The sequence below is a fragment of the Papio anubis genome, chromosome X, assembly GCF_008728515.1.
Source record: "Papio anubis isolate 15944 chromosome X, Panubis1.0, whole genome shotgun sequence".
NCBI lineage: Eukaryota > Metazoa > Chordata > Mammalia > Primates > Cercopithecidae > Papio > Papio anubis.
Window position 1 is genome coordinate 25,268,950 of NC_044996.1, and position 25,761 is coordinate 25,294,710.

The 25,761-nt window shown below is 38.4% G+C and overlaps 1 long non-coding RNA gene across 4 annotated transcripts in view; it reads left to right on the forward strand.

Annotated features, from left to right (window-relative positions):
* LOC103880880 overlaps positions 1 to 24,352 on the forward strand; it is a 120,381-nt gene extending 96,029 nt beyond the window's left edge. For all 4 annotated transcript variants that reach the window (XR_004180670.1, XR_004180669.1, XR_004180671.1 and 1 more), the window contains 2 exons: positions 1,734 to 1,878; positions 19,009 to 24,352. This is a non-coding gene — a long non-coding RNA (uncharacterized LOC103880880). The remainder of the gene's footprint in view (positions 1 to 1,733; positions 1,879 to 19,008) is intronic.
* The last annotated feature ends 1,409 nt before the right edge of the window (positions 24,353 to 25,761 follow it).

Here is a 25,761-nt window from a genome sequence, read left to right on the forward strand (position 1 = left end):
TGAATCATGGGTGCCAAAAATGACTCCCTTATTCCTTCTAGACTAAAGATGACACAGGGCTTTCGAACCTAAGGGTTCTCATCTAGCCTTTAATATCTTAATTTGTATCTGGATTTTGCTGAGGAGTTAGATTTGCCCTGTTTTTGGTGGGGGTTGTGGTTTGAATCCTTGGCTCTATGGTTCATAGGTGGGGAAAAGCTTGCAGTTAGGTTTATGTTTCTGTTGGGTGGTCTGGAGTCCACACAGCTGTGTATGTAGGTGGGTCCAGGGAACTTTGAAGGATCCAGCACTTCTGAGTTTGAGGTGGTTCGTTCTCTGGAATTTCCTGCATAGACCTAGTCCCCTGGCTGACATGGATATCTTGGTGTGGATTCCCATGTTGGTCTGTAGCCTGAACACATACTGAAAGGAACTGTAGACATTAGCTCTTGACTTTAAGACTGCAATGTATCCTTCAACATTTGAGGGCAATCGCTGGACTACTAGCTAGAGGACAATCTCATGAGGGTTTAGTGCACAGTCCAGTGACTTGCAGCCCACAGGAAGTTTACTTCTTTTAAACATTCAAAATTTGAAGGGCTTTAGGCCTCTTATTAAGGCCTGTTTCATGGCAGAATGTACTTAGTCCTTGCTTAATATTGGACATTTTGCCTTTGCTTCTACTTTGTAAGAGTTTTGAGGGTGGTAAAGAGTGTGTGTCTGAAATTTGTTTTTTACAGCTTTAGATAGGTGGTGAAAATTTTGTTCCATAAACTAGAAGCCTTGGTCTGATTTCATATTAAGAGGAACTTTCCAGTGAAAAAATGTATTCCTGAAGCATATATTAAAAAAAAAAAAAAATCAGTAATAACACTATCCTCCTATTGCAGAGGAAAGCCTTGGGCCATCCAGAAAAAAAAAAAAAAAAAAGGCACATTACTACTCAGACATGGGAGTATCCCACTACCTGCAAACAGTCAATAAAATCAATTTGCAGGTAAAGGGCCTTCAACTCCAGTTGTGTCCTATGTCACATTTGTTGCAATTTTCCTGCATTACAAGTAGCACAAAGAGTAGCTGACATATACTGAGAGAGGCTATATTGGAAAATCCCAGTATAAATTTGGTATTTTTTATTTATTGTATCATCTACTGCCCTTTACTTATGGGTACCCTATGGGGGGAGGCTTGGACTAAGATGGGAGGAAGGACTCAGAGGTCACAAGATTCCTGGCAGGATATGGTAAACAGGATAGGAAAGGCAGGCTGCTGAGGAACTGTCAGCAGTGAACACTGTCCAAGCAGTGTTCCTTTTGGTGAACCCCATTGTGGGGATGGGGCAGATAGGACCTGAGGACAGGATAGAGGGCTGACAGTCCATGTATCTGTGCAAAAAGCAGCATTAGCAGCTGCCCCACCTTGAGCGTGGTCCTTTTTAATATTTTAGTGGTCTGATAAGCAAATCTGCCTGGGAACTAAATACTTTTAAAAAATTAAATCTATAAAAATAAGATGCCTAAAGGTCTTAGATGTTTCAGTACTGAAAATTTAATAAGATTGTACTTTGAAATCATAACTGTTAATTAATTAAACATTTCAAATTATATTTACATGGCTGTCACAAGGTGAAATCTCTCATGTATCATGAATATATAATCAGATATACAGAGCTTCCTTCTTAACACAAACGTATAAATACATTAGTTTACTTCTTTTAAACATCTCTATACCTAATTCTGTGTTATCCCACCTAGGGAAAAATTATCATACCAAATCAATGAAGATATTTGCTGCCAAAGATTTAGGCATGGAGGCCAACTGGATTCTCATTCATGACCCTAATAGGACCTCCTGAACCCCATTTATGTTGTTTTAAGAGTGATTCCATAACCTCAAGAGGTAAGTGATCAGTGACTTAGCCCATTTCCCTGGGATAATGTTATTACATTACATAATAAGTCTGTAGTTTCCATCCGAGTTGATAAAATCTTATGATATTGTAATGTAATTCTCCTCAAAGAACGTAGAAGTTGATGGTTTCTTGAGATATGTTAATACCTTTCCTGTTGATTCATATTCTTAGGGCCATACATATCTTAAGGATACTTACGTTTATATACAATTGAATTCCAGATATTTCATTTCTCTTTGTCTGACTTGAGATTGCAGTTTATTGGCCATTCTGATATTCCCCTGGCATCAGAAAATGCCCTTCAACTGATGTATTTACTAGTTTCTATATTCTGTATTGATACAATAATCAATAATGCCTCATGAATGAGAAATAAAACTCCATAGAAATGCATTCTGTTCTTTTTTTTTTTTTTAAATTGAGACAGAGTCTCACTCTGTCGCCGAGGCTGGAGTGCAGTAGCACTGTGTCGGCTCACTGCAACCTCCGTTTCCTGGGTTCAAGAAATTTTCCTGCCTCAGCCTCCCAAGTAGCTGGGATTACAGGCGTCCACCACCACGCCTGGCTAGTTTTTATATTTTTAGTAGAGACAGGGTTTCACCATGTCGGCCAGGCTGGTCTTGAACTCCTGACCTCAGGTGATCCACCTGCCTCGGTCTCCCAAAGTGGTGGGATTACGGGCGTGAGCCACTGTGCCTGGCCATTCTGTTCTATTCACCTACTCTTGAAATCATCTGTTATGGTTTCTTTTTGTGTATCATTATGGAAGCATGGTTTTTCATAGACTTACTGTATTTCAGTCACCTATAGTAATTATTTTCTTTTTAATGCTGAAGACTTCAAAAACTTTTGCTCCATTCTTTATAACATGAGCCAATACTCATTGAAAGTTTTGTTGCTTTCTGGTACAATCCTATTTTCCCGGCTCCCCTTGTGCCTTTCTGCCCCAGACATGGAATCAGTCATGTTTGAAGGAGTCATGGTTCCTTTTAGTGAAAGAATAGTATCAGAGACCAGAATCTGAATGCTAAGGGGGCACTGTGTGGTTATCATTGCTCTTGGCTCATTTCAATGAACAGAGCTAGAAAAGGTTTGTGATTTTTCTCTTTTCATATTGTTATTTTACATTTATCTCTTATGGTACAGAATTCCTTCCTAAAGTTTTGATTTTGAACACAGTAAATATAGTTACTTATTTTCTTAATCTGGTTAAAAAAAGAATAGTTTCAAAATAACAATATAATATTAAACAATAAACTTACAAAGTAAAGTTCAAGATTTTCTATACAGTTCTTTTTGTTCTTAGTTGCATCCCACTAAGAATGTACAGTCACCTTTCTTTATCCGAATCATCCATAACTCCTCATTCTGTATGGTTAAATAAGTATTTGATATTTTCATTCAGTTATTTGTTTGCTTTCAATTTGAAGGCCTTGTCTTTTAGTAGTTGATATTTCTTTTTTTTTCTTTTTTGAGAGGGAGTCTCACTCTGTCACCCAGGCTGGAGTGCGGTGGCACAATCTCGGCTTACTGCAACCTCTACCTCCTGGGTTCAAGAAATTCTCCTGCCTCAGCCTCCCAAGTAGCTGGGATTACAGGTGTGTGCCACCACGCCTGGCTAATTTTTGTATTTTTGGTAGAGACAGGGTTTCACCATGTTGACCAGACTGGTCTCGAACTCCTGACCTCAGGTGATCCACCCGCCTCGGCCTCCCAAAGTGCTGGGATTACAGGCATGAGCCACCATGCCCAGCCAGTAGTTGATATTTCTTAGTTTTCAGAAAGTGAAGGCTTTTCCTGGTGGAGGTAGGAATTAAAGAAAATGGGGGAGTCCCCTTACCTCTCTACATAGAGATGATAAAAAGATTCACATGCTCAGTTTTCAAGGTTCTGTTTAATATAACCCAGGGGAATGAGCTAAATCACTGACTTCTTCACCTCTTGAGGTTATGGAATCACTCTTAAAACAACGTAAATAGGGTTCAGGATGTTCCATCAGGGTCATGAATGAAAATCCAGTCAGCCTCCACACCTAAATCTCTGGCAGTAAAGATTCAGATGCTATTTTCAAGATTCTGTTTCATATATAATGGTACAAGGTTCGTGTATATGAGTTTTGACTGAATAATTCTGACTCTCATTATTTAATTTCTAGTAACATTAGAACCTCACATTTTCACATATTCAGTTGAACTCTACTGAATTCTGTATTTATCTTAAAACTTCCTAACTTCTTGATTTATTTTCTGAGCTACATGTTCTTCTCTTTTTCATAACATTGCAATGCTTCCTTAAAAACTATATATATCACACTATGTACTGATAACCAAAGTTTGCAATTTATGACATGATTTTTCTAATTAGTATTATTTTAATGCAGTGATATTCATAGTCTTTAATTTTCCTGCTGGAAATCAAGATGATACCTTGAATTCCATGTAATTAAAAAAAACAGTACTTATAAATATAAGTTCTGAAGGTTTTACCCCCAAACCCTCTTTTGATTCCTGGCTCACCACTCTAATTTTACTTTGCATATATGTACCAGTATCTTTCTTTTAATTGTATACATTCCCGTTATAGAATTTCAGTTTCTTGGAGGCTTCTGGATAAATACTTTATTGCTGTATGAACTCAAACTGCTAGAAACCAATTAAAAATGTAAGAAAATAGAACCAGATTATATTAAAATATAGTAATTCCTGAAAAAATACATCTTTAAACTTTTTCCAGAAGCTTTAAGTTGATTTTTTCTGTAGATTTGAAACATTCCCAGATTATATATTTCTTCTACAATTTATAAAAGAGTACATTTTTAGAATTATAGCAATTTCTACTGAGATTCCATGGTTTATGTTTCATTTACATAAAGCTTTGAGTAGTTTATTTCAGTACAGAAATCTGATCCTTGCATCAGATTAATTATGCCCTCGTTCCCAATTTTGCTTTCTGTAGGTACTGCACGACATTGCTTTTTTTTTTTTTTTTTTTTTTTTTTTTTTAGGCAGAGTCTCGCTCTGTCGCCTAGGCTGGAGTGCAGTGGCACGATCTTGGTTCACTGCAGCCTCCACCTCCTGGGTTCAAGAGATCCTCCAATTCTCCTGCCTCAGCCTCCTGAGTAGCTGGGACTACAGGCACGCGCCAACAAGCCTAGCTAATTTTTGTATTTTTAGTAGAGACGGGGTTTCACCATGTCGGCCAGGATAGTCTCGAACTCCTGACCTTGTGATCTGCCCGCCTCAGCCTCCCAAAGTGCTGGGATTACAGGCGTGAGCCACTGCGTCCAGCCGCATTCTTTAAGATTAAGGTAAACTGAAAACATTTCCTATTTTCTTAAACAATGTGCTTTTCACTAATCTTTTAGAATTTAAAAGCTACTCAATACTAGATTCCAACATAAATTATACATATTTTAAAAAACAAAATTCAAAAATGAATATTTTATACCAAATAGGAAATTTAAAATGAACTGACACATTAAGATTAGAAAGAGTCTTGCAATGTACAGATTTTGTCTATGTCTCGTGGTTTGTCTCTGCTTTTTTGGTACTTCCTGTCTGAAATGTGGAATATTTGTCTCTTCTTGTCCTTTGGACTGAAAAAAACACCCATAGGCAGTCCATCTAGTTAAGAGACAGAAGACTACACCTACATTTTTGAGGTCCTAGTAGAGAGTTTTCACTACAAACTTATACTGACAGTGTGGATTCTTACCAGAAATGACAAAGCCTTTCTGAACTGAAAAGGGTTCAGGTACAGAGGATTTCCAGGCAGCGGAGGGGAGGTGAGGAGTGAGGATGAGGTCTTAGTAGGTATGCACTCAGCCAACATTCTCTCATCCATCATTTGGGGTCTGTGTTGCGTTTTCTTTTGTAAGGACTTGCTGTTTCCTCACCTGTAACCAGAAAGTTGGGAGTTCTGGATTCCTCTTTTCTGCAGACCCATGGATCTCACTCACTGGCATCTTGTTGCTGCCATGCAGGCAGGGTCAAGAAGTAGGGTAGAGAGCACTCCTCTCTCCTATCTTACTTCCCCCAAATTGGGGAAAATGGTCTCCATTCATAGTTCAGGCTAAGACATTTTGTTTTTACCAGAGAATCCCCTTCTCCTAAGTGTTTCAGCTTTTGGAACTTAAAAACTAGAATGATTTGCCAGCTAGTTACGTTTTTTACTCTGCCACACACCTCTCCTGAGAGTAAGCAAAGAGCTACTTGTTTGAATAAATGGAAGGGAGGGGGGAAATGCCAGGATGAATCTACTCCCACCCTGTAGATTAGCAATAATACATATATATATAATTATATATATATATATATATTGAGATGGAGTCTCACTCTGTCACCCAGCTAGAGTGCAGTGGCGTGATCTCGGCTCACTGCAGCCTCCATTTCCTGAGTTCAAGTAATTTTTCTGCCTCAGCCTCCCCGGCAGCTGGGACTACAGGTGCCCACCACCACACCTGGCTAATTTTGTTTTTTATTTGTATTTTTAGTAGGGACAGGTTTTTCCATGTTGGCCAGGCTGGTCTTAAACTCCTAGGCTCAGGTGATCTGCCTGCCTTGGCCTCCCAAAGTGCTGGGATTACAGGCGTGAGTCACCATGCCTGGCCAATAATAATATTTAAAAAACTGTCACAGCCACATACCAAAGCCCAGGACCTTAGAAAATGAAGGCTATAGGAAGGGACCACATCTGATAACAGCCCAAAACTAATCAAGGTGCTTATTGGTCCCAAAGATCTTGTAGGAACAGTGTTAGAAGGAACCTTTTAGATATAAGAAAGGAAGGAGCACATTGGCTGGTCAGTTTAGGGAGAATTTAGGGAAGTCTATTGCTTCTAAATTTAGAAGTTGTGTTTAGCATTTTACTACTCCCAAAGCCCATTTTCCCCCTTCATTGTAATTTTTTCTTTTGGAAGAAGTGGTTGAGAGGATTCCCTAGTTATTGGTCATGTTTCGGAAGAAAATAAGCCAAGTTTTAAAATCTCACTTTACCCATCCAGTAACCTTTGGGCAGAGGGCAGGATGAGGTATTGAGTTATTTCCAATTTGTGAGGACCTCCATGTTACCTTACTGTCTCCTGCAAAGCCCATTGCCAGACCATGAGCCTAGAGAGAGGACAGAATAATACCAATGTAGGAGATGACAAAAGGTAGACAGGAAGAAAGAAGAGATGGTTTTCTTCCCACTCAGTTTTGTGATCAGGGATGAGGAGGCTGGTGAATTGGGACCCTGGTGAACGGGAGTAAGCACCTGTAACCAAATCCTATGGCTCCAGAGAAAAGTGTGCAGTACAGAGTAATGCAAGAGAAGGGCAAGGCGTGGCTAACTGATGAGGATATGGACCCTTACTTCACAATGGAGCTGTGCAGTGCACATTTACATTGCATGTCTGTCAAGAATTCTTGGATGTATCCAGAAATGGCTACATCCTAGAACAATAATGACATACTGAAATTTAATGGCATGAAAACAAACAAAATCCATCCACTCTCAATGCAATAAACTTGTGACTGTAGCATCCCCCAACATTATTTGGGTGATGAAAGATTGAAGGACATTTAGGCAAGTGAAGTTACCAACTGACTAAATTATCTTTTATGATAATTTTCTCAGAAAGATCCCAGAATACTGATCCTATCAATAAGTCCATATTTTATATTTCATTCCAAAAGACAAACTAGAATATCTCAGACTGGATCCAGGTGAAAAACAAACAAAACAAAAACGGGTTAAGAGAGCTTACTGGAGATCTAGTAGTGACCTGTGTGAACCTATTACCTGCTTCTTTTCTTTTTTTTTTTTCTTTTTTGAAGTAAAACCAATATCACTGTCCTGGTATACAGAACAAAACTGGGGAAAGCTCCTTTAGAAGCTCCTGAGCCATCATGTGGGGAGCAGCATTCAGACAGGCTTAATAGTCCAAAAGTCTATTAAAGTCACAAGCACACACCCTGTGCTTAGTAATTACCGAGTACACTTATGCTAATTAGTCCAGATTTACAGATTAGCAATGCATTTTAACGATTTAATTATAATCCCAATGTGATATATAAGGGATGGAATTGAACATTGCAATGCTGTTACTGATTGGAGCTTCTTTGTTTTCTTATTATTTTTAAAGGTGTGCACACATGGGTTGGGGGAGAGGGAAGAGATTTATAGGCGTTCTAGGAATGCTCATGTAATAGATCCCTGGCTTATGATAAAATAACTAGAGCAGAAAACTCTAGCATTGTACATTCAACAGAAGGAGTTTCCAAAAAGGGTTCGGTCTCTGAAAGGATAAACTGATTAAGGGGCTATCTACCTCCAAATGCCCTAGTAAGGGCCACTTAATAAAGAATTTTGTTAATATTGGTAAAATTTAGCCAGTGTTAAGGCATAGTAAGCTAATCGGAGACAAAGATAACGTATAAGTAATAGCTTTTAAGAAATTCACTTATTTGAATTGCTCATTTAGCACCCCCTGTCATTTAATTGAGAGTAGGATCTCCAGGAGAGACCAAAAGCTTGATACGAGTTTAGCAGAAAGAAAAGGAAAAAGAGTTGGCAGAACAAGGCCCTGGTTACACTTTCCCTGGCTTTGGGAGTTACAGCATGAGGGCATCAGGGCCGGGAGAGAGAATATCAAAGACAAATTTTATTCACTTCCAAATTTGGCTCTAGTTAGTTTTATTATTCACTTCACCAGGAAACCTGAAACTAGAGAGATAAGCCCTTACATTTTTATAACACGTTCTAACTTTGTAATGAGCTCTGTTCATTATCACTTTTGATCTTCACAGAACCCTGTGAAGTTAGCAGAGTCAGGTTTTATTACATCTATTTGGCAAATAGCCACCTGCATTGTCATCTTCTTCACTTTTGTGGTGGATCATTCTTAAGCAGGGAAAAGGCTCAAGAAATTGCATAGATACTTAAAGAGATAAACTGCTAAATTAAAACAAAGATAACACTGTTCTATCTGGATTGTGTTTTCAAAGCAACTTTATTTAGGTAGAACTGACATATATAATATAACTGCACATATTGAAAGTATACTCTTTGATAAGTTTTGACATATGTACATACCTGCCAAACTATCACCACAATCAAGATGATGAGTATATCCAACACCTGCCAAAAGTGTCTTCCTGCCTCTTTGTATTTCTTCCCTCCCTGTCTTCCCTACTCTGGTTTTTTACTTTCTTCTTCTTAATTTGAATTTCATATGCCCTTCTTCTAGTTTCTTAAGGTAGAAGGTGAGGTCATTGATTTGAGATCTTTCATCTTTTCTGACACAGGCAGTGAGTGCTATAAATTTCCCTCTAAGTACTACTTTGGCAGTAACCCCAAACTTTGATCAATTGTGTTTTCAATTTTATTTGGGTCAAAATACTTTCTAGTTTCTCTCTGGAATTCTTCCTTGACTCATGGGTTATTTAGAAGTATGTTATTTAGTTTACAGATATTAGGGGATTTTCCAGATATTTTTCTACTACTTATTTAGAATGCAATTCCATTGTGGACACAAAATATCCTTTTTATGACATGAATCCTCTGAAATGTATTGAGACTTGTTTTATGGCCCAGAATATGGTTTGTCTTGATAAATGTTCTATGTGTACCTGAAAATAATTTGCATTCTGCTGTTGGATAGAGTGCTTGCTCTATAAATTAGGTTAAGTTGATTGGCAGTATTTATTATTATTATTATTATTATACTTTAAGTTCTGGGGTACCTGTGCAGAATGTGCAGGTTTGTTACATTGGTATACACGTGCCATGGTGGTTTGCTGCACCCATCAACCCATCACCTACATTAGGTATTCCTCTGAATGCTATCCCTCGCCTAGCACCCCAGCCCCCGACAGGTCCCAGTGTGTGATGTTCCCCTCCCTGTGTCCATGTGTTCTCACTGTTCAAACTCCCTCTTATTCTCATGAGTGAGAACATGCAGTGTTTGGTTTTCCATTCTTGTGTTAGTTTGCTGAGAATTATGGTTTCCAGTGTCATCCACGTCCTTGCAAAGGACGTGAACTCATCCTTTTTTATGGCTGCATAGTATTCCATGGTATATATGTTCCACATTTTCTTTATCCAGTCTGTCATTAATGGGCATTTGAGTTGGTTACAAGTCTTTGCTATTGTGAACAGTACCACAATAAACATACGTGTACATGTGTCTTTATAGTAGAGTGATTTATAATCCTTTGGATATATACCCAGTAATGGGATTGCTGGGTCAAATGGTATTTCTGGTTCTAGATCCTTGAGGAATTGCCATACTGTCTTCCACAATGGTTGACCTAATTTACACTCCCACCAACAGTGTAAAAGCTTTCCTGTTTCTCCACATCCTCTCCAGCATCTGTTGTTTCCTGACTTTTTAATGATTGTCATAATAACTGATGTGAGATGGTATCTCATTGTGGTTTTGATTTGCATTTCTCTAATGACCAGTGATGATGAGCTTTTTTTCATATGCTTATTGGCCACATAAATATCTTCTTTTGAGAAGTGTCTGTTCATATCCTTCACCCACTTTTTGATGGGGTTGTTTATTTTTTTCTTGTAAATTTGTTTAAGTTCTTTGTAGATTCTGGATATTAGCTCTTTGTCAGTTGGATAGATTGCAAAAATTTTCTCCCATTCTGTAGGTTGCCTGTTCACTCTGATGATAGTTTCTTGTGCTGTGCAGAAGCTCTTTAGTTTAATCAGATCCCATTTGTCTATTTTGGCTTTTGTTGCCATTGCTTTTGGTGTTTTAGTCATGAAGTCTTTGCCCATGCCTATGTCCTGAATGGTATTGCCTAGGTTTTCTTCTAGGGTTTTGATGGTTTTAGGTCTAACGTTTAAGTCTTTAATCCATCTTGAGTTAATTTTTGTATAAGGTGTAAGGAAGAGATCCAGTTTCAGCTTTCTGCATATGACTAGTCAGTTTTCCCAGCACCATTTATGAAATAGGGAATCCTTTCCCCATTTCTTGTTTTTGTCAGGTTTGTCAAAGATCAGATGGTTGTAGATGTGTGGCGTTATTTCTGAGGCCTCTGTTCTGTTCCATTGGTCTATATATCTGTTTTGGTAACAGTACCATGCTGTTTTGGTTACTGTAGGCTTTTAGTATAGTTTGAAGACAGGTAGCGTGATGCCTCCAGCTTTGTTCTTTTTGCTTAGGATTGTCTTGGCTGTATGGGCTCTTAAGTTCCATATGAAATTTAAAGTAGGTTTTTTTCAATTCTGTGAAGAAAGTCAATGATAGCTTGATAGGGATAACATTGAATCTATAAATTATTTTGGGCAGTATGGTCATTTTGATTATACTGATTCTTCCTATCCATGAGCATGGAATCTTTTTCCATTTGTTTGTGTCCTCTTTTATTTCCTTTAATAGTGGTTTGTAGTTCTCCTTGAACAGGTCCTTCACATCCCTTGTAAGTTGTATTCCTAGGTATTTTACTCTCTTAGTAGCAATTGTGAATGGGTGTTCACTCATGATTTTGCCCTATGTTTGTCTGTTCTTGGTGTACAGGAATGCTTGTGATTTTTGCAGATTTATTTTGTATCCTGAGACTTTGCTGAAGTTGCTTATCATCTTAAGGAGATTTTGGGCTGAGACGATGGGGTTTTCTAAATATATAATCGTGTCATCTGCAAACAGAGACAATTTGACTTCCTCTTTTCCTAACTGAATACCTTCTGTTTCTTTCTCTTGCGTGATTGCCCTGGCCAGAACTTCCAATACTGTGTTGAATAGGAGTGATGAGAGAGGGAAATGAGGTCTCTGCTAACTTCTCTCAGGCTGTTGCAATAATCTAGATTAGAGCTGATGAGGTTTTATTATGGTACTAACAATGAAAAATAAGGAAACTAACCTAAAGAACATAAAAACCAAAATAATTTAGAGACGAATGTGGTATGAGGGGAGGAAAGAGAAGATCTTAGGATGTTTTCAAAACAGTCAAGAAATATATATGTACGATCTAAGAATGATACAATAGACTTTGGATACTTGGGGTAAAGGTAGGGGGGGTGAGGAATAAAAGACTATACATTGGGTACAGTGTATACTGCTTGGGTGATGGGTGCACCAAAATCTCAGAAATCACCACTAAAGAACTTATTCATGTAACCAAACACCAGCTGTTCCCAAAAACCTATTGAAATAAAAAATAAATTAAATGGTATATATATGTATGCCCTGATTTCCAGGACCCTATTTAAATTTAACACAATGATTTAACATGAAAGTGCAAAAACACACTTTCGATTTACAATATTATCAACTTGGAATGCTTTATCAGGACTTAACGCCATCATAACTTGGGCACCTACATTCATTTTCTATTGCAGTATGTAGTAGACAGAACGACCCCCTCAAAGATATCTGCAAACCATTCCCCAGAACCTGTTAATGTTACCTTATATGGAAGAATGAACTTTGCAGATGTGACTAACTTAAGAATGGAGAGAGAATTCTGATTTATCTGGGTGGGTGCAGTATTATCATGAGAGTCTTGATAAGAGGGAGGTGAGAAAGTCAGAGTCAAAATAAAGGTATGATGAAGGAAGCAGAGGTCATAGAGATAGACAAAAACCCGAAGTTGATGTACTACTGGCTTTGAAGATGGAGAAAGGGGCCATGAGTTAAGGAGTGCAAGTGATCTCTACCCTAGAGGCTCCAGAAGGAGCCCAACCCAGCTAGCACATTGGTTTTTAGAATTTCTGACCTCTGGAATAAGACAATAGTGGATTGTTTTAAGTCATATGTTTGTGATGATATGTTACAGCAGCAATAGGAAACAAATACACTGTGTAACAAATTACCCCAAAGTTAGTGACTTAACACAGCATACATTTATTATCTCACAGTTTCCATAGTTCAGAAGTTTGGATGTGCCTTAAGTAGGTTTACTGCGTGGTGTCTCACAAGGCTGCAGTCAAGCTGTCAGCCAATGTTCTTATCTAGAATCTCCACTGGGGAATAATCCATTTCCAAGCTCATTCAGTTTGTTGATAGGCTTCATCCCCTTCACAGCTGTAGAACTCAAGTTCCCATTTTCTTGCCAACTGTGGACCAAAGTCTGCTTTTAGGAATTAGAGTCTGTCTGCAGTTTCTTGCCATGTGGCCCTCTCTGAAGGCCCTTTTACAGCATGTGTGTTTGTGCGTGTGAGCACATATGTAATCACAGGAGTGACATCCCATCATCTTTCTCATCTTCTACTAGTTAGAAACAAATTACAGATCATTGCCACACTCCAGGAAAGGACATTATACAGGGTGTGAAGGTGGGGGCCATCCTAAGTTATGTTGGCCATACTTGATGTTTAAGAATCACAATTAATCCTGTCGTCTTCTGTTAGTAAAATTTTGAATCAGGAGCTTCGAGCTTGGCAGAGATGGGGAAGCTAAAGTTCATGAGAGCATATATATGTTCTTCAAAATACATATGCTAGAATGTTTATAGCAACCATATTTTGGACAGCTAAAAAATAGAGAAACTACCCAATTTACCCTCAGTAGTAGATTGGATACAATTAGTATTACTTTGAAGGAATGTACAATAAACAGAAATGAACGTGAACATTCTAAAACTATGTTCAACCATATGAATGAACCTCTAAAACATAATATTGAGAAAAACTAGATATAAGAATGCATACTGAAGGGTTCAATATGTATAAAGCACAAAAACACATAAAATGAATCTATACTGTTGCAAATGATAACATTTCCTTTTTAAAATTTTGTATATATACCACCTTTTATTTGTTCATCTGTTGATGGACACTTAGGTTGCTTCCATGTCTTGGCTATTGTGAAAAATACTGAAATTAACATGGGAGTGTAGATATCTGACATACCAATTTCAATTCCTTTGGATATATACTCAGAAGTGGGATTGCTGGATCACATAGTAATTCTATTTTTAGTTTTTTGAAGAACCTGTATACTATATTCTAAAATAGCTGTACTAATTTACATTCCCACCAATAGTGTACAATGGTTCATTTGTTCCCCCATATCCTCACTAACACTTGTTATCATTTGTCTTTTTGACACAGCCTTTCTAGTAGGTGTGAGGTGATAATCCCATTGTGATTTTAATTTGCAATTACCTGATGATTAGAGATGTTGAATATTTTTCATATATCGGTTGGTCACTTGTATCTCTTTTGCGAAATATCAGTTCAGATCCTTTGCCCATGTGTTAACTGGGTTATTTGTTTTCTTGCTATTGAGTTGAGTTTCTTATATATTTTGGATATTAGCCCCTTATGATAGAACTGAAGAACATTATGCTAAGTGAAATAAGCCAAGAAAAGACACATACTGTGTGGTTTCACTTATTTGCGGAATCGAAAAATGTCATAATCTGTTAAAATGACTATTATAAAAATGCAGAAAATAACAAATGTGTCAAGAATGCAGAGAAAGGGGGACACTCCTACACTGTTAGTGGGAATGTAAATTAGTGCAGCCGCTATGGAAAACATGAAGCTTCCTCAAAAACCTAAAAATGGAACTACATGATCCAGCAATCCTACCACTACGTATATATGCAAAGAAAGGAAATCAGTGTATCAAAGGGATACCTGCACTTTTATTTATTTCAGCACTATTCACAGTAGCTATGATATGGAATCAATTCAGTTGTCCATCAACAGATAAATGGATAAAGTAAATGTGGCATATATACACAACAGAATATTATTCCACCATAAAAAGAATGAAACCCTGTCATTTGAAACAATATAGATGGAATTGGAGGTCATTATGTTAAATAAAATAAGCCAGGCACAGAAAGACAAATGTCGCATACTTTCATTCATGTAGGAGCTAAAAATTGATTTCATGGAGTTACTGAATAGAATGATGTTTATCAGAGGTTGGGAATGGTAGTGAGGAGGGAGACATAAAAAGGAGTTGGTTAATGGATACAAAAACAGAAGGAATAAGATCTAGTATGTGGTGACACAATAGGGCAAATATAGTTAACAATAATGTATTATATTTTAAAATAGCTAGAGGAGAGGATTTCAAATATTCTCAACATAAATATTTGAAATGGTGGATATCACAACTATCCAGATTTCATCATTATATATTGTATACTTTTTCAAAATATCACATGTATCCCATAAATATATATAGCTATTATATATCCATAACAAGACAAATTAAAAAAATAAAAAGTTAATATCATAGAAACCAAATAAAAAGCTGGTTACCAGAGGCATGGAGAGAGGATGGTAAGGGAATGGGGAATGGGGAAATGTTGATTAAAGCGTACAAAGTTTCAATTAGATTGTAGGAATAATCTTTAGTGATCTATTACATTGCATGATGACCACAGTTAATAAGAAGGTATTGCTGGTAAACCAAACCCAACAAAACATCAAAAAAAAAAAAATTCACCATGATCAAATGGGTTTCATTCTAGGGATACGGGGATGGTTCAACTTACACAAGTCAATAAATGTGATTCATTATATAAACATAATTAAATGCAAAAGCCATATGATCATCTTAATAGACACAGTAAAAGCATTGATAAAATCCAGCATCTCTTTATGATAAGAACGCTCAACAAACTAGGCAAAGAAGAAACATACTTCAAAATAATAAAAGCCGTATCTGACAGACTCATAGCCAACATCATACTAAATAGGGAAAAGTTGAAAGCATTCCCGCTGAGAAGTAGAGCAAGACAAGGATGCCCATTTTCAACACTTCTAGTCAATGTAGAACTGGAAGTCCTAGCCAGAGCAATCAGGCAAAAGAAAGAAAGAAAGTACATACAAATTGGAAAAGAGGAAGTCAAACTGTTTGCTGATGATATGATCTTATATCTAGAAAACCCTCAAACTCCTCCAGAAAACTTCTAGATCTGATAAACTCAGTAAAGTCTCAGGTTACAAAATCAATGTACACAAAATGGTAGCAATGCTAAACACCAACAATGACCAAGCTGAGAATCAAATCAAGAACTCAGTCCCTTTTACAATAGCTACAAAAATACCTCAGAATATATTTAACCAAAGAAGTGAAAGATCTCTACAAGGAAGGCTACGAAACACTGCTGAAAGAAATCATAGATGACACAAACAAATGGAAACACATCCCATGCTCATGGATTGGAAGAATGTATACAGTGAAAATGACCATACTGCCCAAAGCAATCTATAGGTTCAATGCAATTCCCATAAATATACCATCATCATTTTTCATAAAATTAGAAAAAAATACTAACATTTATATGGAGCCAAAAAAGAGCCCAGATAACCAAAGCAATCCTAAGCAAAAAGAGCAAATCTGTAGGCAGCATATTATCCAATTTATATTTATACTAGAGGGCTACAAGGCTATATCAGCATTGTACTGGTATAAAAGTAGACATATAGACTAATGGATCAGAGTAGAGAACCCAGAAATTAAGCCAAATACTTACAACCAACCGATCTTTCATAAAGCATACAAAAACATAAATTGGGGAAAGGACACCCTATTCAATAAATGGTACTGAGAAAACTCTCAAGCCACATGTAGGAGAATGAAACTAGATCCCCATCTCGCACCTTATACAATAATCAACTCAAGATGGATCAAAGACTTAAATATAATACCTGAAACCATAAAAAATCTAGAAGAATACCTGGGAAAAACTCTTCTGAATATTGACCTTGGCAAAGCATTTATGACTAAGACAAAAACAAACAAATGCAGCAAAAATAAAGATAAATAGATGGGGCCTAATTAAACTAAAAGGCTTCTGCACAGCAAAAGAAATCATTATCAGAATTAACAGAGAACACACAGAATGGGAGAAAATACTTTTAAATTATGCACTTGAAAAAAGACTAATATGCAGAATCTACAAGGAACTCAAATCAGCAAGAAAAAAATCAACTAATCCCATTAAAAAGTGGGCAAAGGACATGCATAGACATTTTTCAAAAGAAGATATACAAATGGCCAACAGATATATGAAAAAATGTTCAACATCGCTAATCATCAGAGAAATGCACATTAAAAAACAATGAAATACCAGCTTAACCCAGTCAGAATGGTCATTATTAAAAAGTCAAACAACAATAGATGTTGGTGTGGATGCGGTGAAAAGAGAATGCTCTTACACTGCTGGTGGCAGTGTAAATTAGTACCACCTCTATGGAAAACAGTGTGGAGATTCCTTAAAGAACTAAAGGTTGATCTACCATTCAATGCAGGAATCCCATTACTGAGTATCTACCCAAAGGAAAATAAGTCATTATATCAAAAGACACCTGCACACCTATGTTTATTGCAGCAAAATTCACAATTGCAAGGATATGGAATCACCCTAAGTGCTCATCAACTGATGAGTGGATAAAGAAAATATTATATATATTGCATATACACCATGGAATACTACTCAGCCATAAAAAGAATGAAATAATGCCTTTTGCAGCAACTTGGATGGAACTGGAGGCCACTATTCTAAGTGAAGTAACTCAGAAATCAAAAACCAAATATTATATATCCTCACTTAAAAGTGAGAACTAAGCTGTGGGTACATGAAGGCACACAGAGTGGTATAATGGAAATTGGAGACTCAGAAGGGGGTAGGGGTGGAGGGGGATGAGGGGTGAAAAACTACCTATTGGGTACAATATATACTACTCTGGTGACAGGTGCACCAAAAGCCTAGACTTCACCACTATACAGTTTACCCATGTAACCAGAAACTACTAGTACCCTTAAAGCTATTAAAAAGTTAAAATATGACACTAATAATGTATGTTTTAAAATATCTAAAATAGATTTATGACATTCTTACAACAAAATGATAAATTCGTTTTTTTGTTTGTTTGTTTGTTTTTGAGGTGGAGTCTCAGTCTATTACCCAAGTTGGAGTGCAGTGGCATGATCTTGGCTCACTACAACCTCCACCTCCTGGGCTCAAGTGATTCTTATTCCCCAGCCTCCCAAGTAGCTGAGATTACAGGTGTGCCACCATGCCCAGCTAATTTTTTTTTTTTTATAGTTTTGGTAGAGACAGGGTTTCGTCATGTTGCCCAGGCTGGTCCTGAACTCCTGGACTCAGGAGATGCACCCACCTTGGCCTCCCAAAGTGCTGGGATTACAGGCGTGAGCCACCGTTCTTAGCCACAAAATGATACATTGATGAGGTGATAGATCTGTTCATTAGGTTGATTGAATCTTTTTGTAATGTATACGTAGATCAAAACATCACATTGTATCCCATAAATATGCATAATTGTTATGGCAATTACAAATTTTAAAAACCTAAAAATTTAAAAGTTAAAAAAGAATATAAAAATGAACTTATGCTAGAAGTCAGTGTAGTTGTTACCCTTGGGTGATGGTGACTGGAAAAAAGCTGGAGAGGTTTTGTGGTGCTAGCAGTGTTTTATTTTTTGGCCTGGGAATTGGTTACATGGACATATTCGTGAAAATTTACTGTGCTGGATGCTTGTGATATGTGCATTTTCTTGTATGTATATTTTACTGCAATTAAAAGCTTTTAAGTCCAAAAGCAAAAAAAAAGGAAAAGTAAAAAGCCAAGGTTTTGACTGGTGGAATCCAGTGAGATGTATGACAGTGGCCTAAGGGCAGCAAGGACTGTAGTAGAGTGGTTCAGCTGGATAATCTGTTCAAAGTAGGGACACAAAATTGCAGCCAGAGAGCTGCCTAGGGTTGGCACTTGGCACCTTTTCAGGAGTTATACAGTGTTCCCCAAGCCCTGCATTCAGTACCTAGTGGAGGTGACCTTGAGAGTGCTGGTGTTTATGGCTTCTCTCCTGTTACATAAGACAGTTTTTAAAGCAAGCGGTCTGTGGATGTGCAAAATGGACCTCCCCCTCCTAGGCACCTGGTAAACTGGTAGTGTGGCCTCAAGGAGCCTTCTATACCTGTAAGAAACCCATGTTGGCTGGGTTCCTTAGGGGCCTTCTTGTGAGCTCACCATAATCTGTCATCTGATGCTAGTGGGAAGTAGCAGGGCCTAAGATGGGAACAACCACTCAAACACTTGCTGAGGTCATTAGGTTCCCCGGTGGTGCATTCTGGTTTGTGGCTTTAAGTCACAGGATTCATTTTGGCCTTCATGGACCTTTTATTTACTTTTTAGGGCTCTATTTCCCACTGGAGTCCAGAGGAAGCAGCAAGAAGATGGCACAAAGACAGAGTCCTCCACTAGTGAGCCTCTTTATCTTCCTTCTACAGAAGCTCTGTGCAGAAACAGCAACTCAGGCTGTCCCTTAAGCAGCTTCATTGTCAAAGGCTCAATAGAATTCTCCTTCTGAACAAAGGGAGATACATTTCTTTATCTGTCTAATTAATGCTTAGACTTAAAAAGAATGTATTCAGTCTACAGCCTAGAGAGGATGAGCTACCTGAAATAAAAAAGTATTTTCCTTTGGAAGAAAAATAAAATGTTGATGCTGTCTCTGCTGTATGGATTTTTACATCAGTTAGGGAGCTTGATAAATAGATACTAGAAAAAAATTCCAGGAGGTCTATTCTACCCCAGCCTAGACATTCAGGCTCCAATTCCCATTATCTAGCAGTCCAGTGGGTTGAAATTGAGCAAATGCAGATCACTGTGAGATACACTAAATGTGTGTTGCACCAACCACTGTTTAATATGTGCAATGCTTTCTTCCCTCACAGTTATGCATTTTCTAGTCTTGTGCCAAAAGACCAATCATCAAAATATAGTATGCTGGTGGGGAGCAAAAACAAATATAGAATGCATTCAAACATTGTCTTGCAGATCAGTTCTAAACTGACCCTGCTGGCTTAGGGAACTCGGTCCATGGATCTGCTAAAGCTTATCACCCTAAATAAATCTCTTCTCTTTCCCTTTCAAACCTCCAACCACAATGTGTCCCTGCTATTTCTGCTTCTTTTTGTCTTGCTGTCTGTCTCTTTTCTACTACTTTCTGGGTAATTGGACCATGGTATCTTCCTTGTCACATCACATGTGATCATTTAAATATCCCACAAGAGCCAGAAAACAAGTAAAAATCATGCTACAGCACAATAAATGTTTAGTATTTTAACTTGATGAAACAATATTTCAAAATAGTTTAGCAAAAAGACATGGAATCATTGTAACATGCACTGACAGAGAATAATCTAACAATTGAAATAGCTGTGGGCTTGTATTCTATATGTACTATAAAGCTCAGCCTTCAACTATGAGAGACGCTATGAACATAAAGTGATAAGCACAAAAAAAAGAGAAGCCAGGTAGCAGAGCACATTCTTCTATTCTGCTCCCTTGGAAAACAGATAGGTGTTTCTATAACTGAAGTGAAGCCTGTATTCCCTAGATTCTCTCCTTCTGAGACCAAAGATCCTCTCCAGAGCTAGCAAATTCAGGTTTCATCCACAGGCATTATACCTTGTCAGAAATTTCAGTCCTGCTTCCCTCCTTTAGATTGGAATCCATTTTCCCCAAAGCACCTGGTCCAGCGCCACCCTTTTGCTGCATTCTTGGCTAGATGTTAGCAGAGCTACCCCTAGGCACAGCTTTGACTTAGGCTTTCCTGTCAGTGTCTATCACAAAAGGTCATCTGGTTGGGAGGTGTGAGGCATGAAGCTTTATGATCTAACACAGCAGTGCTGTCTAACCAAGACATATAACTCCAAGGAGGAAAAAGAAGGAAGTTAACAGAGGAGTGAGAGACTTGGTAGCAGAGAAGCTACAGCTCATCAGCCATGGAATTGCCCACAGAGCCTGCAAACTCAGTCGCTACCCCAGAGGCATTGCTCTAATCTTCCTAACTGTTCCAGTTCTTCTCATTTTCTGTACTCACTCATGTGGAGCTTTGTTTGCTTTAAAAGATTATTGTTTCAGTCCATTCTGGCTGCTATAACAAAATATAAAATTTTTGCTTATAAACAATAGAAACTTATGTCTCATAGCTCTGGAGGCTAGGAAGTCTAAGATCAAAGTGATGGCAGATTCAGTGCCTGCTGAGGGCCCACTTCCTGGTTCATAGATAGCCATCTTCTCACTGTGTCTTTGCATGGCAGAAGGGGTGAGGGATCTCTCTGGGGCCTAATCACCTCTCAAAGGTTCCACATCCTAATAACATTTCCTTGGGGGTTGGAAATTCAACATGTTAATTTTGGGGGAATATAAACATTCAGACCATAGCAACTCTCTTGCCTGAAGCTAGTTGCATCTTTTTGTTTTGAATTTTATGGTAACCACACCTAGAGTCTGCCACCTGAGTCATCTCATTTGGAAAGTCAAAGGTATGAAGTTTTGTGTAACTTCTATAGAAAGACATTAATACTATGACCCTGACTAACCAAGAAATAGTATTACAAAAAGAGAAGGGGGTAAGGAGAAATATAGAGTCCTACCCCCTCACCCTCCCCAGCCTTCCCAACTTTTCCATTCTGCTTTTTCCATCTGTCTGCAAGCTGTGAAATGATCATTAGAGCCTATAACAGCAGGCCTCACCCCCTGCAACCTCAGAGTCCCTTCCTCCCATACATGTGTACAAAATAATCTCCTTTTGATTTGTGTTCATTGTACAACTCCCATTCCTGAAAGTTTCATCCTCAGTCCTCATCTCTGACAAATACTCAGGGGAAAAGGGTACCTCACTCGTCTCTCTATCACCCATCTTTGACCACTCCTAGGAGGCCTCCTCCTGTCAGACATTCCAACTACTTCTTTTCAGGTTTCTCTGCCCCATGAGCCCAGCCTTCTGCTAAAATTCTCCTTTGGAAATGTTTTTAAAAAAATCTATTTCTGTATTCTGATAGACAAACTTGTATTTTCCCCCTTTACACTGCTCCCCACTATTGTGGAATCCTAACTATTACACAGTGGATAAGTATCATTTACTCATTAGTATATGTCTTCACTGTCTGGGTTAGCTGTAAACCAAATTGTGAACTGCTTATTGAGCACTCATGATCTCCCAGCATTATACCAACATCTCATTTAAACACCGGGACATCCCTATGAAGTAGGCATCATTATCTTTGTTGCATAGGTGAGGAAATTAATATCCAAAAAGGTAAAGTAAATTATCTAAGATTAAGTGACAGAGTCAAGAGTCAAAGCTAAGGCTGCCTGACTCCAGAAGCTTTCTTTTAACCAGCTCCCTGCAGAGGCTATTTGGCAGAGTTTGGCCCAAGTGGTATTATCCATCCTTTATTATTCCCCCGTGTCTCCGTCTCAGCTCCACCTGGGTACCTGGCACCCTCAGGTTTCTCCAGGGCCTTTCTGGCATTGTACTTTATGTGACTTTCATCTGTCTATCTCCTCTGGAGGAAAAGTGGGAGCTAGAAAAAAGCACCAGAAAGAGACATGTCTAGGTAGGCTATCTCAGTTTATAAAATTTCCTGGTCAGGGATGGACTTTGAAGTGAAGAGGTGTTCTTTGCTCCTCAAATGATGGGACAGAGATGAGTGCTGACTCCATGTGTTAAGCTAGGCTGGAAACCACATTTGACATGTTTTAAAGTCTTACAGTTTGGAGAAGGAGCTCAAGAAATGGTACTGGTGCTTTATCTCATGCTTCTTAGCATCCTGCCACTGGCAATACTCTGAAATCCTAGAGGAGACTCCCTGGGTTCTCCCAAGAAATGTCTATGCTCTCATATCTTTTGTTTCCTTGTGCTTCTACTAGAGTACCCATTGCATTTCCTAGTCTTTCCCAGTTAGTTTTGTCCTTCTCATTTCCCCTGTATACTAAATCTTCTTAAAGCCTGGGGACCACATCTCCTACGTAGTCTAGCATGGTGCCTCACTTTAAGTAGATGTCCTATATATCTCTGTTGGATTGAAATAATGTCAAAAGTATAAGTGCTGTTTGAAATTTCAGATTTTGTTGCAGGCTAGAGAGAGCTCCCTATTTGACATAAGGCAGGCTTTCATTACAAAAACCATAGATTCTTCTTTCTTTTTTTCTTTCCCTATTATTCCCTTCTCTGGCTCCTTGCTTCCTCCCTCTCCCATAACACACCATCTGATGTAAGGCACAGAGAAAGCTAGAAAAGATAAAGAAATCCCAAAGTGAAATCTTGGCATGGAAGCACAGTGTTTTGAATCAGCTCTATACATTAATAACAGGAACCAGTGAAGGGGCATTCTTCAGGTTGAAACGAATGCCCTGAGATTAATAGCTCTTAGGTTCCTGATGGATCCCTCCGTCTCTTTTTGGGCCTTGGCAAGAAAACAGTTCCTGGATTCATCTGTGATCATAGGGCCACAGAGATCACATCACAGGGAAAGGCACTAAGGGGACCTGCCTTATTGTGCTTTCCATTCCTGGGGAGCTGGGCCTCTGAGTAATTGAGGGTCATGGTAATCGGGGGCACACACAGGGTTGCCATAGCTAGCGATTAAACCTCTTCCAACTGTGTGTTAGTTTCCAATTGTCAAGGGACAATAGGTGATACAGCTGCAGTTGGATCTTGCTTTTTGTTAATGTCTGCATGTTGAAAGCCTGGCAGAGAAAACCTTAATGGGAGAATTGTGGCAAATGGAATAACCCTCAGCCAGGTCACAGCATGATCTGAGCATCCACAGAGCTTATAGGAACTTAGAGAGTCTAAAATGTAGTGACAGAGGTGCAATGTGGACCTGTCTGCTGACATTGTGTGCTCTTAAATTGGACAGAAAAACATTGGCTCAGTCACTTTGAGAAAACATGACAGGATTTTCAGTTGGCATTTGCTTTTGAGGCTGGGTGGCATGGTAAGGCCCACAAGATGCCTGATGAGTTACATGGAATTGAGAGTGTCACTTTGTTTTGGTTAGGTACCACACTGGGGCCTATTTGATGGACAACAGAAAACTCACAGCAGTGTACTGTATTCCTTTTCCTAGAATATCTACCATTCCTGTTACTGATAAATTATAAAGCCAAAACCTAGATGAGATCTCTCCAAAGTCCACCACTACATTATTATCCCAATAATGAATATTAATAATGCTATTGTTATGATTACTAATCACAGTATTAATCATAGAAAAGTCAAACATTAATATAGAATTAACAGTGAACTAGGAAGGGGGTACAGAAACATTTTAAACTTTGCTCCCAGCCCCATTCTCAGTCAGGATCCTAATTGTCAGAAAGTCTTAAAGATTTTGAGTGACCACCTACCTATGACTTTCCTTTGTTTCTTTCTTCCTTCCCATCTAATTGAGCTGAAATACCTGTCACACACTCATGGCTTGGACCCCATTATAGACCCCCTGTAAACAAGAATAAAGGTAGGAAAAGAGGAAAATGTATGTTTCTCCAGCCTGGTACATAAAAATCAAGAATTCAAAATTTTTGAAGTTTGGCATGATTATCAAGGAGTGCTGTCATGGCCTGGTTTGAAAATCAACAAATGAGATAAGACAGTAAAAAATATAGTATCAACTGGGTGTGGTGGCTCACGCCTGTAATCCTGGCACTTTGGGAGGCAGAGGTGGGTGGATCACCTGAAGTCAGGAGTTGGAGACCAGCCTGGCCAACGTGGCGAAACCCTGTCTCTACTAAAAATACAAAAGTTAGCTGGGCCTGGTGGTGCGTGTCTGTAGTCCTACTTACTCGGGAGGCTAAGGCAGGAGAATCCCTTGAACCAGGGAGTTGGAGTTTGCAGTGAGCCAAGATCGCGCCACTGCACTCCAGCCTGGCAACAGAGCAAGACTGTCTCAAAAAAAAAAAAAGAAAGAAAGAAAAAAATATATATATATAATCAAAGACTACCATGGGCATAAATGGAAGGATATAGCCTCAAGCTAATTTATATCGTTTCTTATTATCTTTCCATTACCACCCCCTGCTTGGTTATATGCCTGTTGTATCTAGGAGGGGGACAGATTTAGAAGAAGGGGACCGGAGAGGTGGGGCCTATAAAAGCTTCGTGAATGCCTCTCTCCCTGAAACAGTCTTGAAGTGTGGATGTTGATATTTATGATGAGGAATTTGTTATGTGTCCATATTACTTATATAGATTCTGGTTGGTCAGTCTCCATTCTCTGATTCCATTTGCATTTATTACCCCAGGATCCTAGATGCCATGGCTGTAGGGGCAATGAGTCCTGGCTATGGTAAAAATAAATGTGTCTGGATCATTCTCTTCTCTCATTAATGTTATTTAATGATCAGATTAATTTAACTTAAACCAAGATTAGAATGGGGGTGGCTGGATAAATGGAAGCTTCAGGGAATACTCACCAAGAGTTGTTAATACACTGCTTAGATATTTTTTCTGTGCTCTACCTTGTAACATCTTGAGTTTTAAACATTTTTATTGTATATATTTAAGGTGTATAACATGATATTTTGATATACATATACAGTCACCCACCACATAATGATGTTTTAGTCAACCAAACATCAGACCACATATACAGTGATGGTCCCAAAGATTATAATACTGTATTTTCACTGTTCCTTTTCTATGTATAGATATGTTTAGACACATAAATACTTACCATTGTGTTACAATTGTCTACAGTTTTCAGTACAGCAACATGCTGTACAGGTTTGTAGCCTTGGAGCAATAGGCTATCCCATATAGCCTAAGTGTGTCTTAGGCTATACCTAGGTTTGTGTAAGTACACTCCATGATGTTTTCACAATGATGAAATCCCCATTGTTAAGTGATGCACTACTGTACATAGTAAAACAATTACTACAGTCAAGAAAATTAACATATCTCGTCTCATATAGTTAGCTTGTGTGTGTAGGAAGGGGTAGGGGTGCGTGTGTGTTGTGGGGGGTGGTAAAAGTACCTAAAATCCACCCTCAGGAAATTTTCACTATACAATACAATATTATTAACTATAGTCCTCATGGTGTACATTAGATTCCTAGACTTTGTACCTTTTGACCTGTATCTCCCCAACCTCC